General features: G+C 41.8%; 1 pseudogene across 1 annotated transcript in view; it reads left to right on the forward strand.

Annotated features, from left to right (window-relative positions):
• The window catches only part of LOC308097273 (rap1 GTPase-activating protein 1-like), a 70,595-nt pseudogene extending 59,074 nt beyond the window's left edge, over positions 1-11,521 (forward strand). Inside the window, exons 14-25 of the transcript XR_013935131.1 lie at positions 60-131; positions 239-325; positions 554-718; positions 2,655-2,789; positions 5,165-5,242; positions 6,689-6,798; positions 7,112-7,246; positions 7,917-8,055; positions 8,713-8,833; positions 10,254-10,333; positions 11,017-11,065; positions 11,434-11,521. The product of XR_013935131.1 is annotated as a rap1 GTPase-activating protein 1-like (transcript). The remainder of the gene's footprint in view (positions 1-59; positions 132-238; positions 326-553; positions 719-2,654; positions 2,790-5,164; positions 5,243-6,688; positions 6,799-7,111; positions 7,247-7,916; positions 8,056-8,712; positions 8,834-10,253; positions 10,334-11,016; positions 11,066-11,433) is intronic.
• The last annotated feature ends 5,822 nt before the right edge of the window (positions 11,522-17,343 follow it).

Below are 17,343 nucleotides of genomic sequence, written 5' to 3' on the forward strand. Positions count from 1 at the left end.
CGGAGGCCATGACAGGCTGATGACATTTTGTGTTCTTGTCATCCGTTTTGTTTTTTAAGGTATCAGTGACGTCACGGGATGACGTTCCATTCTTTGGCCCCTCCCTCCCAGACCCAGCTGTCTTCAGAAAGGTAAACGTGGTAAAGCGGGCTGCTTCGTCCAAAGCGTATTTAATTAAGTCACCAAATAATTTCAGACTCATCTCAGGTCACTTGTTTATCTGCTCTGCTCTTCTCAGGGTCCTGAATTCCATGAATACCTCTTCACAAAGCTCATCAATGCTGAGTACGCCTGCTACAAAGCAGAAAAATTTGCCAAGTTGGAGGTAAGGTTATTATAGCCAAATGAGCTACAGTGTCCTTATTACGGTCATGTCATAACACAATATGCAAACATTTGGCGAAAATAGACAATCTACAAACTCACAAAGCATCACGATGTGTTGTGAGCTTGTAGATCAGCTATTTTCACTATTTAACATACAAAAAAGTACAGGGTTTAAGTGGTTTAAGTTTAGTGTGTGTGCGTGCGTGCGTGTGTGCGTGCGTGTCAGGAGCGAACTCGGACAGCCTTGCTGGAGACGCTGTATGAGGAGCTCCACATGAACAGCCAGGCCATGATGGGCCTGGGAGGGGACGAGGACAAGATGGAGAACGGGAGTGGAGTAGGAGGAGGAGGAGGTGGAGGAGGAGGAGTAGGCTTCTTTGAGTCATTCAAGGTAACTGTTACAGGAGCTGCGTGCGATTCCAGGGGCTTCCCTCTGGTGTCAGGGATGTTTCTTTGATGCTAGGGACTTTCTCTCTAACGATAGAGACTTCTCTCCATTGCCAGGGGCTTCTCTCTGATGCTATGGACTTCTCTCTGATGCCAGAGGCGTTTCTTCGATGCTAGGGACTTCTCTCTAATCATAGACTTCTCTGTGATGCTAGGGGCTTATCTGCAATGGCCTCGTCAAATATTTAGTACCAGCGCAAGCAATTAGCGCACAGAAATCTGGGAAGTCGGCATGGTATTAACAAGCTGAATAACGAACAGCGAGTCTGTTGCACACATTGATTTATTATACTTAGTTCATAAATGATAATGTCATTATCAAATCAGCGTGTTCCATAATTCGATAGAGTTATTTACCTCTAGAACACAAACTTCTGTTAGCCAAACCCCGCCTCACATACTAGACTAGAAAGGGTAAAAAAAAAAACTCATTTAGGGAACACCCTTAATAGGGAAAACCCTTAATAGGGAAACCTGAAAGGAAGTTCTACCTATTTTCTACTAGTCTAGGTTAAACTTTAATCTACTGTAAGTGAAGTCACATGCTATTTGTGGGCCCCACCATCTACAATAGGTGGTAGTAGTGGAGACCTGTTTTTGTGTGATCGGCTCATCTATTCTTTGTTTTGTGACTGTAAAAGGTTTGTTTATTGGGGTAAAAACCGAGCTGCATTTTTTCCATCGACAAATCAAACTCTTTCAGAACATAATGTGAATATAATTACAATGTTTATGTAGAAACAAACTCTAACGGGTCTCTTTAATTTTCTTTCTGAAGAGGGTTCTCCTCTCTGACATGCCACGTGCTGGCTGCCAGAGGCTGTATCAGTCTGTATATATAACACCTGTGAAGGCGCTGTTGCTCTGTGCTGTTGTGCTGCTGGCTTTCAAAACCATCAGCTTCTGTGTTGTGTCGGGTTGCATTGCGTTGTGCTGTGTTTTGTTGCAATGTGTTGTGTTGTATTTGTTGTGTTGTGTTTGTTGTGTTGTGTTGTTCTGGTTCTTGCATGCCCTGCCCTCTAGTGTTGAGATGCTGCAGACCTGTGTGTGTGTGCGTGTGTGCGTGCGTTTGCGTGCGCGTGTGTGTGTGCGACAATCTCATCCTCCCATGTCAAATGGAGTCATGCTACGATGGATGGATGGATGAATGGATGGATGATGGATTCCTCTCTTCCCTCTGCGTGGAGGTGGTGGGTTTACATGGTTTAGAGTCGGTGAGGGCAGACATCCATAAGCCCCTTGGTCGTTTGTCTTCTTCCCTGTCTTTCTTCCACCCACTCAGACACATTGACTCATCTGAGTCACACCCCCGGGTGCTACCACCACCACGCTCGACAAAGCTTCTCTGCTTCCACCTTGGCGTCTATGGGACTCATTATTGCTGCCACGTCAGCGCTCTCTCCCTGTGGTCCGTGGGACGCAAGGTTGTTATAGTCTTGAATGTTTCATTAATTTTATTTCAATACATTTATTTATTTATTTGTTTGTTTATTTAGTTATTTATTTAGTTATTTATGTGAGTGTTTGAGTTTTTTATGATAACACATTTTAAAGGCTCCGTTTTAGGTAACCTTTTTGTTTTCGTTTTTGTTGAAAATACCTGGTCAATTATTATTCATATTGTAATTATTATTACAATATGGACAAATATTAAAACTAAGGACATTTTCTCTTTGAATTTGTTTTTGTAAACACAACACAGTTTCAGGTTTTTTTTGGAAAGGTAACAAAAATGCCACCGCATTTAATTAACTATAACAACCTTGGTCCATGGACCGTGTTCAGGGACCCCCCCCACCCCAAGACCTCCTGTGACGCAGAACAAAGCAGTGCTGGCGGGGTCAGTGCCGTCTCAACGTGTATCCTCTCTCTCTGTATAGCGGGTCATCCGTGGCAGAAGCCAGTCTATGGACACCATGGGGCTCACTTTCAAGAAGCCACACACTGTCTCCACTAGTGTCAGCGGAGGCTTTAACCACAACGGCACCGCAGAGAGCCCCAAGTTCCCAGGGATAGTAAGTACTGTACAGCCCCCCAACTGCTCTCTATAGGGGGAGGCGAGCCCTCCTAAACTCTGCCTCCATCATATAACCCGCCCCCCTTCCCCTTCACACGCCTGCCTGCGGGTATGTTCACACTAGCCGGCTTTTCTCATTAAACCCTTGTGAGAGATGACCAAAAGGCGACCACATAGGGGGGCCTCAGAGCCAGTCAGCTTTCCATTCATGACTGTACACGAATGCAGAGCAGTTCATGCGAGCTCTCTTTGCCCCACATCCGACCGCCACCAGCGTCCCTCCTCTCCTGCCTAACAAAAACAGTATATTGAAAGTTAAACCTATCCTAACATAATTATTCGCTATATTAATTGTATTTTCTTAAAGGAAGAACTATTAATAAATGCTGATTCACCAATAAAAAGCGTGTTGTGGTCGAGCAGGCCAGCAGCAACGACCGAGGAACACAGTCGGTGTCCGTCTGACAGCTTGTCTATAAAAGATTGATAAATTTCAGGCGATATACTGTGTGCCATGCAGTTGCTCAATGAATAATTCAACATCTGCATCTACAAGTTAAAAACTTTGTTATCAATAATTGGAACAAAGTTATTTTGAAGTCTGTTTATGTATTATTGCACAACGGTGTAATAAACCTTTTTTCCGTTTTTCATTTCTTCATTTTCAGCAGAAAAGCGCCATAGGCATTCTTCATTAAAGACGGCTAGTGTGAACACACCCTACTGCACTAACCCCTCACAGAGACACTAGATTACGTTAGACCGCTGATTGTCAAAGTGGGGGCTGCGGCCAAGAGTACCAAGAAAGCTATTTTCTGGGTTCTTATTCAAAAGCCGTTTTGCAATAGGGGAGGCCGCAGCCAGAGGCTATTAGGGGGTCCTTGGCATGGAAAGGTTTGGGATCCTTCCCTGCATTAGAAGGTTCTTGCTGTCTGCCACTACAACAGGAGACTGAACACTCACTCACTGACTCACTCACAGCCCTTGCAATGGTTGAATACTTGCCGTAGATGAAGTGAATTGACTTACTTGGATCCATGCTGCATCTAACATCGACCTTGCATCATTTCCATGTTTGCAAAATCCAGTGCACCTGCATTCTGTGTGAATACTGTATGTGCCTGCGTTAAAGATTACACTATGACTACAGCGATTTACGCGTGCGCGCGCGCGTGTGTGTGTGTGTGTGTGTGTGTTCGCATGCCAGCTGAAGCTTGTGCTTGTCCATATTTGACACAAAATATATGCCGTTCATACATATACATCTATATACATCTATATACATCTATGAATATATATATCTCACACACACACACACACACACACACACACACACACACACACACACACACACACACACACACACACACACACACACACACACACACACACAGTGTCTAAATAAAGACTATGAATGGTTTATATGAGGTAAGTATCATTTGTGTTTTGTATCATTTTGGAGATTGTATCATTGTGGATGATGTTTTCGGTGATCTATGCTCAATGATCTGTATGGCTATTTGAAAATGTATTTTGCCTATCATAAGTGATTCACTTAATTCTTCAATCATGTACCTAGTAGTCACAGTTTTCAACGGGGCGTTTGTGCTTTCATTAAAAACAATATTATTTTTGATGGACACTGCTCAGCTTAGAAATATCACAAATAAATAGGATATGCTGTGAATATCCTTTAAAAATTGACTAATCAACATTATTAACCAACTGGTATGTGACTGTACTTGAGGCTTGCTTCTCGTCTATAACCCTGTCTTAATGTGTTGTTCTATCTAAACCTGATGTATAATGTATGATGTTCTCTGTTGTTGAAGCTTTATTCCTTTTCACCCTGATTCTCACAGGCTTACTATCTCTCCCTGTCTCCCAGTCTCCCCCCCACCTTTCTCTCTCTTTTTATCTCTCTCTCTCTCTCTCTCTCTCTCTTTCTCCCTCCTTCCCTCCCTTCCCCTCTATCTATGTCTCTCCACCCCCTCTCTTTCTCTCCCTCTCTCTCTCTCTCTCTCTCTCTCTCTCTCTCTCTCTCTCTCTCTCTCTCTCTCTCTCTCTCTCTCTCTCTCTCTCTCTCCCCTCTATCCCTATCTCTCTCCCTCTCTCCCTAATCCCCCTCCCCCTCTCTCTCTCTCTCTCTCTCTCTCTCTCATTCAGCTGGCTGTTTAACACCGTGGTGCCAACGTATCCCTCTATGGTTGATGTTGCTACGTAGCCTCCAGCTAACATGTGCTTCCTGTTCTGTTTTCAAACCAACATAACTGCACGGAGAGACTCACACTGTGTTTTTTTTTTATCTTCTCTTCTCCCCCTCATTATCTTCTTTTACCCACACTCTCTCTCCCTCCCTCTGTGTGACTCAAGTCATTACTCGTCCCAGGCAAAAGCCCCAGTAAATATGGACGCCGAGGCAGCGCCATAGGGATAGGAACAATAGAAGAGGTTCAAGTCTTAAGTCTTAATTCTAACTACTCACTATCTCATCACTGTCGGGCAGAAAACCCTATATCTCCATATCTTTTTATGGATTTGTTTTAATAAATTCATGCATTTTATACTTAATTGTGTCAACATTTAGATTTTTTTATTTTATGTTATGATATGCCCAAAATATGGGGTGCCTGGTTGACAGAGGTTAAGTCTGTCTGTGGGTTTTATAAATATTTCCGCTGGAACACAGGTTCTTATTTTCCATTTCCGGAAATGTTACGGTTTTGGACATAAAGGTCTCCACCCGACAGCGACGATATATACTCCTTCCTCTGCATGATTAAACCACTTCTCTCTGTATCAGGGCTGATGCATTCCAGCCCTGGATATCCCTTGCCTAATCAATAACAGCGTGCATAATGCGCTGGAGACTAATCATGTCTGTCTGTGATGGAAGGTCTGCAATTTAGTCCATCGTTTCAGTTTCACATGAATTGATTGATTTTATAATGACCAAATCCTGTGATTTTACATCACCAATCACCACATTGAAATCATTTTCTTTCCACACTGTCCTATCTGCTTTGTTGCGTTATTGTTATTGTCTGTTGACTGCCGTGTGATTTACTGTACGTGGTTCCATATCCAATTTTCTATTTAGTTAAAAAAATTTGAAGAAACCAAAAGAAAAATAATTCTCCTCCTGGTCTTTGAAGCCACGTTAGATAAAAGGCTTCTTTTTTTTTTTTTACCCCATCCTTATTTTGAGGGCTTACAAAGACAGACTGAATGAACAAAGCGTTCGCTCAGAAAGCACATTTTAATGGTAAGCCCCGGGGCTGGCCTGCCTGCCTCTGCTGCTCTGATAGAAACACTGGCATTGAGGCTTGACATTAAGCCTTTATAACCCCGTATTTTAGTATTCTGTTATCAAGCAATGACTTCAAGGCAGTGCCTGCGCTCTGTGCCCTTACAATTCATTGTTACATAAGATGCTGTAGAATAAATCATCTTGTCTTTCTTTTGCCATAACATTTTTTAAGTATATTTGAAATCAATTTCAAATGTATTTATGTATTTGAAATTCGATTTGAATTCTGGAGAGATTTCTATAATAAACCCTAGGATTCCTATTGTAAGCTTGTCATTATATACGAATGTTGAACTCCAGCATCCACATTCTGGGGGGGAACATTAGCCCAAAATAGCAGATCTGCAAGCTCACAACATGTCGCAATGTGACGTTTTGTGAGCTTTTGTGAGAAATTTGGTGTAGAGGGGAAAAGGTTACGTACAGTAAGTAACTCAGGCCCGTTTTAATTAAGAATAGAGGGTTTAAATGGTTAAGTGGTTAAGACTTAAATAAGAGTTGGAACATAGTGACATTACTCAGACATGTTCTAGTGGTATCTGTGGTATAATTGTGATGCTGAAGGTCTATAATATGTTCCCTGGCAGTCTCTAATCATTCCTGGGAAAAGCCCGACCAGGAAGAAGTCTGGACCGTTCAGCTCTAGACGGAGCAGTGCTATCGGCATTGAGAACATTCTGGAAGTTCAAGAGAGGAGGTGAGATACTACCAGAAATGTCAGGAATAGTTTTTATTTATATATATATGTATATACTTTAATCGTTTTGTGGAAATGCAAAATAGTAGCTGACATGTCAGATAAAGAATCTCTCTAAGTATAGGCAGTTGGAAATATACAGTATCTGAATTTCAAAGTGTATTGCCTTTTAACGACTTTCAACCTGGGCAACCTATTTTGGGGATGTCATTATAAGTATAAAATAGTGCTAAAAAGTGGGCAATAGTTGCGAATAACATTCCATTTAACTACATGGCTATTTTTCTCTCTATGTTTGCTGGTTCCTGTACAGTGCAATGTACATCAATAAAGAGTGCTCGCCTAGCACAATGAAAACCCCAGACAGCGGACATGTTTCTCAGGACCCCAAATCTGAGAACTCATCCAACCAGAGCTCTCCTGAAGTGCTCACCACCACCAAGAACAGGTAAGATGATCACATCAACATTTAAAAATGTTATTATAAAGCACTGGGTTATGTTCAGCTAACCACCATGAAATCAAGCATGGCGGGGCCAGACAGTGGTTGGGTCCAATATTTAGTTGAGTGACCATGGAGATAAAGAATGGTTCAGCTGTGTTCACGTTCACTCTCCCATTGGGATTAATAGACGCCGACCTAATTCCGGTCTACGAAAGAGGCGGCCACCTACGTCACTGAGATACGGGTAAACCGGAGATGGCAGGTCTTGCTTTCCTATTTGTCTGGTGTGTAGGTCTTCTCAGAGGATGTAGTTCTTATCAGGATGTAGTTCTCATCAGAATGGTTTAACCCAGAATGTAGTTCTTATCAGGATGTAGTTCTCATCAGAATGGTTAGGATGTAGTTCTCATCAGAATGGTTTAACCCAGGATGTAGTTCTTATCAGGATGTAGTTCTCATCAGAATGGTTTAACCTAGGATGTAGTTCTTATCAGGATGTAGTTCTCATCAGAATGGTTTAACCCAGAATGTAGTTCTTATCAGGATGTAGTTCTCATCAGAATGGTTAGGATGTAGTTCTCATCAGAATGGTTTAACCCAGGATGTAGTTCTCATCAGAATGGTTTAACCCAGGGTGTAGTTCTCCATCAGAATGGTTTAACCCAGGATGTAGTTCTTCTCATCTCGTTGGCAGGACCCCGTCCATCCCTGAAGGTCACGACCTCTCCCGCTCGTCCTCCAATGCTAGCAGCTTCGCCAGCGTGGTGGAGGAGAACGAGACGGAGGCCACGGAGGACTATGACACTGGCATGGTGAGGAGAGTGTGTGTGTTGGAGCTGGCCTGAATTTATGCATTTACTATTCACCTGTTTCCTAGGCTGTGTGTTTTCCACTTCCTGTCGATTTGATCCAATGAAATCCAATGAAACTGGTCAGATGACCAATGATATCCAATGAAATCGACAGGAAGTGGAAAACACACAGCCTAGGAAACAGGTGAATAGGCTTTGAACATGAAGTGATATTAGCGAACAAACTTTTTTGTTGTTGTTCCCAGAAATGTTTAAGAAGTTGGACGCAGGTTATTCCAATACAAATCTGACTGGAATCTCCCTTTTTCTCTGAGATCTATTACCTCTTGGTGCCGCTTCAGGATTTATTGTCGCATTCCTAAAACAACCTGTTTATGCTTTTAAATATATTAGTTTTTCTGCTATTGTGTCTATATGACCCCCTTGAAAATTAGTCAGGGGAATTACCAGGGACCTCAAAATTCGATTCGATTTTATTACGATTCTTAGATTTTTCACTTGTATTGATCAGCATCAAAAGTTTATAAAAATATAAATTGGCTACTTTTACAATTTAGATCATTTCAGTATTAAGAACAAATGCAACATTTGTTCTTCAAATACACACACACACACGCACACGCACACTCACACTCACACTCTCAACTCTTTCCCCAGGAAAGCTTGTCATCTGCTGGGACGCCCCACAAGAGAGACTCCTTCACATACAGCACCTGGCTGGATGACAGCGTGAGCAACACCAGCAACACCAGTCAGACCAGTCACAGCAGCTCCCCAGGTACGAGACAGGGATCTTTGAAAGTCCAGACCAGGTCAGCCCTGGGCTAACAGACCCATAAGCCCCGGGATAACGGAGCCCTAAAGCCAGGGTTAACAGAGCCCTGAGCCCTGGACTAACAGAGCTGTAAGCCCTGGACTAACAGAGCCCTAAACCCTGGGTTAACAGAGCTATAAGCCTGGGACTAACAGAGGGCTTAACCCAGGGTTAAAGGAACAGTATGACCTTTTCAACATCATATCCACATACGTATGGGTCCTTACTCAGTAATGCTCACGATGTGACAGAGTCATTTCTGTCTAAATGCTCTGTGTCTCAGAGGTGGATGTGCCTAGCGATGACATCATTGGTGGTCATTTAAAATTGTATTTTTATTTTATTTTATTGATGCAAGAAAACAGCTTTATTCTTCTATGCTTCTATTTCAGCATTCTAACTTTGCAGGAAGAAAATGGTTGTAGTTTCCTTTAGCTTGGAATCCCCACCGATGATGTCCTTGGTAGGCAGGTTTCTGTCCACATCTCACCTCTGAGACACAGAGCAAGTAGACAGAAAAATGGGTGAAGTGCTCCTTTAAGCATCGTGTGAAAAGGTCAGCACTCGGCACTGCAGCTATAGAGAGTTTGAGAACAAGGTAGTGGAATTCAGGGTATTTAATGATGAAGAAAAAACAAGAAAAAATAGGTGCTCACTGGAGACTATGAAAAGTAACTATAGTAAATAGTGTCAATGGTGCTCACGGATCAAACGGGATCAAAACATGTCCGGGCACTCAGGACAGCCTTTATTTATTAAAAGGCAACAGCCAACATGTTTCGACCTAGGAAGGTCTTCATCAGGGCGAAAGGTGATGAAGACCTTCTGAGGTTGAAACATGTTGGCAGTTGCCTTTTGATAAGTAACGCCTGTTCCTCTTTTTTTACTCCTGAGTGCCCGGATCGTCTGTTGTTTTTTTTACATATTTAATGAGGAAGATGACCTTCGCCAGGGTTCTTTAGAAATACACAGCAAAACACAAGATGAGAGATTGTATTGCCATTCTTCCATTCTGAACATACAGTACAAGATTGTTCTCAGAAGGTCTGGCCACAGATGAGCCAAGATGAAAAAAAATCCTTCATGATCATTGTACTGAAGAGATGCAGAAGAATATTGTCGGCAGAAACCTTGTATCTCCATCTTTAAACTTTTTGTTATTTACGTAACTTATTGCCCTACTTGAAAAAGTTTCAAAGTGAAAGTTTGTCTGTGGGTTTTATAAATATTCTACCAAGGAAAGTATTAACAAGAGCTTGTGAATAGATAACTACATTGGATCCCTTGGAACATAGGTAATTTTTCCCATTTCCTGTAAAGTTACAGTTCTTGACATACAAGGTTTCCACCCGACAACGAGAATATTTATGTTGGTCTCCTGCAGGGCCTGGTAAACCTGATGGAGGTAAAGGAAGCGAGATCCGTATCAAACTGGAACGGCCACACGACCACCAGTCGTCATCGGTGAGTGAAGACTGAAATCATACGTCCCTCGCTCGAAATTAAAGGTGCAGTAAGTGATATTGCTTTGTTAAAGTGTTAAATAGCTCTATATTCTGATAGTAATCATTGTTATAGAGTGTTGGTTCAGTAACAGGGGTCTCCCCATCTCTCCAGCTCTTTAGTAAACAAAGCAAAGCATTTTCAGGTCGCGATACCAATTTTATAGGAGAGAGAACTCGTACAGTATGCTGATAAACACGTGAATTAGAAGTGATGACACAAAGAAATGAGCAGACAAATTTTAAACTGGAACACAATTAAAGCTGATAAATGCGTACTATCTCCTGATTGGATGACATTGGCAACCCACCTGGAAATGCATTGTGTGCTGTTTATTAGAAAGCAAAGAGCTGGGGTGACCCCTGTTACTGAACTCTATAGCAGTGTAAAACGTTTTGTTTTAACACAAAAAAAACAATCCCGTACCCTACATTGAAATCACTGACGACTGGTTGTTCTGCATGAATTCTCAAAGTACATGACAGGTGTTACTGTACTATGTCTGTGCTGTACATGTATTAATGTATGAGGACTGTACCATGCTGACACTGTGCCCCTGCATGGCTTCTGTTTTGTTGTGTTGTGTTGATGTTGGTTCTGCTCTGTTTTGTCCTTTCTTGCTCTCTGTACATCTGGGTGTCCAGAACTGTTAGCTCCACCCACCATGGCTGTATCTTGGACCTCCATCTTCAGGTCAGCCCTCCCTCTCTCTCTCTCTCTCTCTCTCTCTCTCTCTCTCTCTCTCTCTCTCTCTCTCTCTCTCTCTCTCTCTCTCTCTCTCTCTCTCTCTCTCTCTCTCTCTCTCTCTCTCTCTATTATGTATGTATGTACCATCCATCAGTTATTCCCAGTAAAGGCTACCATCATACATTTTTAAGATTACAATGGAATAAACCAAGTCTAGTATATTATATCATCACATGATGATAATGTTAAACAGTGATGTTGCAGAGTGATGAACACCCATCTATACAGTATCTACAAATATAGATCCTATTTTGCAGTGTTTCCTGGTGTTTAGGCCAAAAATGTCTTAACGACATGTGTCTTTTTCCCCAAAGCATTCCCATAAGTCACAATCCTCCCGGGAGATGAGACGAGTGCAGGCGTTCGCCGTGACCAATGATGAGGAAGAGGAGGTGGAGCCTGGCCAGTCTGCTGGTCAGTGACTGGTCAGTGAGGCCAGGGGGAGGAGCCTAGAAAGAAAAACACTTCCTGAGGAATCAGCTTTTGCATAGCGTTGTTTCATCTGTTCGTACACATACTGTACTGACCATAACGACTATGGGGGGAGGACCCAGAGTGTGACGAAAGAGCAAAATGGCCACCGTGTGAATATTGTCAATTGCCTGTTTTGCTTCTTTTGACCGATGTTTGTTTCAAAAGCACACTTTTTAATCTACAGAGTAAATCGTTTTATTTGTTCTAAAAGGCTGTTACGTTGGTTCGTTTCGTCTTGTTGAAGCCTAGATGTGTTGTTCAAACAGGGTAAAGACAGTGCCATTGCTAGAGATTGTGAGAAGGAGATTGCTGACACCTGCAGTGCTTACAGATTCTTTATTCTTAAATCCTGTTTACCAAATGAACATTAGGATTTGGGGTAAATTGATATCTGCAATGCATTAAAAAAAATAACCAAATACAAAAATGTATGATTTTCAGCAAAGCATCAATTGTGATTGATAGTGTTTATGTTGGATGCTGTTAAATGTGATAGTCAGCTTTTTGGGGGGGTTAAGTGATTGTAATTAGTTTGTTAGCAATAGATTCATCCAAAACATGATTTATTTAGTCCTACTGTACTGTATTGCTACAGTTTCCAGACAAGGACTCTCAGCCTCGACAATATTCAACTGACGTCCAACCTAATGGTAGTCTTGTGTAGCAAGAAGATCGAGGATCTCCTTCTACCGATACCTCTGGTGATATCTAGATTCATTGTACAGGTAGTTTAAAAAAAACTTGCCTAGTCTCTCAAGACAGACCAGATTAGTCGAAATATATCTAGCTTTCGGCTTAGCAGATAAGGAAATTCCAAAGATATTTTAAAACATATTTTTGTGAACAGAAATGACAAGAAGATGACAGCTTCATGTCGCAACCGTTTTGCGAGGCGCAGTTACAGACTCTGCAGCGTTCGAAAACTGAGTCAGGGTTGTCTAGTTGAGAGACTAAAGGCTTTCCGAACTATAGTTCTGAGAGTCAGGACATCTGGAGGTGCACGGGTACCGAAGAAAGGTTTGGAGACCGCCTTTTCGAAGCTCGGAATAACGTCAATTTGTAGTTATTATATCACCTCCCTTTTCCGAAGAAACGTTCAGACTTCGGAAGGCGTATGTACAGTATGTATTGCGCTTAAGAGTTGTCTGGTTGAGAGACTAATCTCTAATTGTTTAGTTACTTGAACTATCGTAATTCTTTCCACTGGGTGGACACAATTGAGAGATTAAAAAAATTGGCAGAATGAACAAAAGCCAAGACTTAAGGGTGGACCTTCCTAGTGCGACGGTAATATGATTTGTTTTCAAAGCAGTGGGCATGTATTTGTCTGCCGCGGTTGTCTCCACTGTTCTAACCCATTTCTGTACTTTGAAGGAATTTAGATGTCACCAGATGTTCAGTCAGCAGAGATCTCCACTCGTGTGGTGACGAATGTGAGACTAACCTAATGGTACTGTAAATGGTGCATTTACTGTAGCGCTTTTATCCACAGTGCTTTCCAATGTGCGTTACATTCACCCATTCACACACACATTCACACACCGATAGGGGTGCAATAGTTAATCAAACTAATCGATTGAATTGATTATAAAAAATTATCGATAATGTAAAAAAATAATCGATTAATAATCAATCCATATTTTGTGCCTATCATTATAGACAAAAACTAAATGTAATCAACGACAAAGTGGAAAATAACGCGTGGTTAATCGATTCGTTGCTATATAAAATGTTTATATAACATTTAAAAAACACGCTTTTCTATTATTCGATTAAAGATAGAATAATCAAGAAGAAAATAATGGATCGTCTCAGCCACACTGATTCAACGCACCAACCTGCTCATTCACCTCATACTGTATGTCCAAATGTATCATGATGAGTGAATTGACATGGCCTTAAAACGTAATGAACATGCAATTTATTCACCACTCAGACCCTTTTTTTTTCATGTCCTAGTCATAATGTCATAGATGGCCTAGAGCCGGTAATGGGATGGCAGTATTAAATGAACTGTACAAATTGTATTTAACACAGTTTTTAAGCACACAACCATAGTCAGAAAAAGCTTTGCACTTTCAAAGCATTTTCACATGGCGATGTAACGCAGTTGCTGTTTGCCACTTTCTTTTCACTCTTATCTACCAGAAAAACTTTATATGGATTTATTCATCGATAATTGATGTAATTGTTTTGTCCATTTTCATTTGTTGGTGTTATGACCAACCTCTGTCCATCATGTTCTCTTATTGTTGCTGACATACGTTTGTATTTATTGATATGTTTTGTGTTGGAGGCGGGGTCTATGATTTATATTGTACAATACCTCTATGGTGGTCCAGTGTGACAACCCCCTGCCATGTGCTTACATGTGTCATTCCGGAACAAATGATCATAATGCTGTGTCATCCATAAAGTCTCATCTTTTCTGGGGTCAGATCTCTTTACAGTTCAGTTCTTTAACAATACATTTAACCACACCCCTGTTCTGGCAGTGGGCATGTGATAATAGGAACATTCTGTGAAAATAGGCCAACATTAGGAAAAAACATCTACAAGGCAGTTTTCTACAAACAACGAACAATTCTACAATCCAAGTCAATCGCAGAGCTTATAGATCAGCTATTGTTGGTGAAGACGTTGGTGTAGACAGGAGGGGACCAATAGACCCCGGGGGGGGGGGGGGGGGTTCTATCCACAAGTTTCCCAAGGAGCTTAGGAGCTTACTGGGGTAAGGGGTGTGTGTATATTTTGGGCATCACTTCCTGTTGTCACTCATTCAATTCATTTGAGGGATCAAATCAGTCAACAATAATGTGGGAACACAACCTGACAGAAATCAGAAAGGGTCATATTAGTATGCCTACTTACACTACAAGATCTCCCTCCACACTGCTGATTCAAATCAGTTAACAAGCACCATGTAATCCCCATGCAGAAATTCAGGCATCACTGTCAGCGTTGCCATGTCTGCTTATTATAAGCGACTTTGTAGTCGCTTATACATATTGGTAGTTGCGGGTTGCGTCTTGTTTCTAAAGTGTAGTTCCTTCCTAATGTTGTTTAAACCGGTGGTTCCCACATTTTTTTTTATTTCAAGGACCCTCATATGAATATGTAATTGTCCACTGACCTCCATCTGAAAATATTTTGTGTCAGGCAGGGACCCCCATACAAGATTTGTTAAAATGTTTTAAAAATATTCAAAATATTTCACTTTATTCTCTTCTGTCGGTTGTGTTCCCTCATTATTATTGACTGACACGGATCACTCAAATTAATTGAATGAAGGACTCACAAATTTCACGCCCACAAGTGCACACAAGAGACAGTGCACCCACGCGAGGTCCGTTAGAACGATGTAATTAAACCCACACGTTTTAATTTTTCATGTACCGTCGGAGCTCCGCGGTAGGTAGAAAATTGATATATAATAGCCTATGAGATGTTCAAAATATAGACATGAACAACGTCAGTCGGGATTGGGATGAGAATTCAAAGTCGGCGCTCAGCGCTCGTAAAGACAGTGATGTCACTGAAATGCGAAAGCTTGTCTGTCTGTCGTCTCCCCTCTGCTGTGTTAACATTATGGGTAACCCATTAAAGTGGCAAATTAAATAGGAAACTATTATCAACTATTAAGAAAACAAGACGATATGTTGATAAAGACACTCTATACATTTGGAAACATATTTTTATTCAACTCTACATCGTCTCCAGTTCATGTAGGATCATTTTAAAAGTAGGCTAACTCTCATATTCCTCTCATAGGAATTGCAGTGACAGCTGCAGTACATCGTTCTAACGGACCTCGCGTGGGTGCACTGTCTCAATTGTGGGCGTGAAATTTGTAGTTCCTGTGTGTCTCTATGGGATAGGTCAATGCAGCGGTGCATCCGGCTTGACCGGGCACTCCATCAAATACAGATGGCAGTGTTTGTGGGTTGGAAGCCGGAGGAAGCAGGAGTCAGGGCGTCTCTAGAGCGGGGAGGGGAACTGGGGACGATAGCCTGAACCTCCACACATGTTACGTTCTTCCAGTGGACCTTCTCGCTGTCAGGTGAAAAGAAACAGCTGGTTTGTCCATCTGTACGTGAGGAGACATGGTTGTCTACATCCTCCACAGGACAACATGCAGGCGGGTGGTTGGCAGTGACAGGGACCACAGCACACATGGACTAAACCTCACATTATTGGAAATTATGGAATGATTATTTACTTTTGAAATGAAAAGCTCAAAATATAAATTCAACTGATATACATATGTTTTATATGTATATTAGTTGGAATAGGCATATTGAATGAGAATGGGATTGAACTCGACTCTGAAAATAATGTACTGCCAAAATAACAATTTACTGTTGTTTTATTGCTTGTGCCCTTACTTTGAAAGTAAGTTTTAAAATAAAAATCAACTGATTATATAAAATATATTCAGATTGTCTGCTCTCAATAAAAGGGGGAACATCTTGTTTATCATTTGAATTGCCTTATAAATGGACACTGTAACGGAGGACTGTTGTCTATGAGAACAGTTGATTCGCAATGGACCATGCATTGTTTTTATCTTAAATAAATGTTGTGAACTTCATACCATTATATACAGTCTATCTCGCCCTGAATGCTGTCGCTGGAAATTCAGCGCTTGAAACGTAGCTTAGATTTATTTGTCACTTGCTCATATTTACATAATCTGAAAATACTAATTCTGAATGCCTTGACAGCCAGGCCACACAATGAAATGCCCACGTACTGTTGAGTCTGGTGTATGCACTAAGCCGTACTACGGTGTTATGCGCCAAAAAGGCCCTAAAGGCTAAAGTGAGCTTGTAGATCGGCTATTTCCAGTGCACAACATCGTCATACGACGGAGCATAAATTAGGCAGTATAGACTTCAATTTTCAACACACTGTATAAAATGTGTGAGAGAATACTCCATGAATAAATGATTGGATGTGGTTGCCCACACGTCTCTAAAAGTAGAGCACTTTTAAAGCACAGATATCTCTCATTATATAACTCTACCACATGAAGACATCAGTTCCATTTTAATGAGTCTAACCAAATAGAATTGACTGATTCAATCTGCTCACACATTTACTGTTATATGGATATATTTTAGCACACTGCAAGAAAGGTTAAAACACTGGTTCTCAACCTGTGTGCTGTGTCAGGGTGTCGGATGGGAAAGGTGGAGGCTGTGAAAAGGTGTGTGGGGGTCGGGGCTCTGCCTCTCAGGCCTCCTCGTTGGTGTTCCATCGATGAACTGGGTCAATTAGGTCTCTGAAAACATAACAGCATGGGTAAGTCAGTGTGTCTTAGCCCTCACAACTTTGGGTACTTGCATGTGACGACAGTATCGGAACTACATACAGTTTAGCAGATTCTCACCTGGGTCTGGGACCTCCTCTCCGTCCTCAGAATCCTGGATCCGAACCCTGGCGTCCGAGTCGTTGACAACCAAGGGGGCAAATTGAGGTAGCTGAGGACCCTCGTCATCGCCCTCGCCCTCATCGCCCTTGCCCTCTCCCTCATCGCCCTCTCCCTCATCGCTGTCCTCAGAGTCCTCAGAGCAAGAGTCTGTAATTACATGGAACAAAGCATGGAACAAAACATCATTAGTCTGATCTGATAGTGTGGTCTAGTAGGCCACGAGTTATTGTCATCTTACAAGTTAGCATCAACTAGGCCTTGGCCTTAACCTTGCCCTTGCCTTGTCGATGAGATGCCTTGCCTCCCAGGACTCTCC

This window comes from Gymnoscopelus braueri (assembly GCF_963280865.1).
Source record: "Gymnoscopelus braueri genome assembly, chromosome: 12".
Lineage (NCBI taxonomy): Eukaryota > Metazoa > Chordata > Actinopteri > Myctophiformes > Myctophidae > Gymnoscopelus > Gymnoscopelus braueri.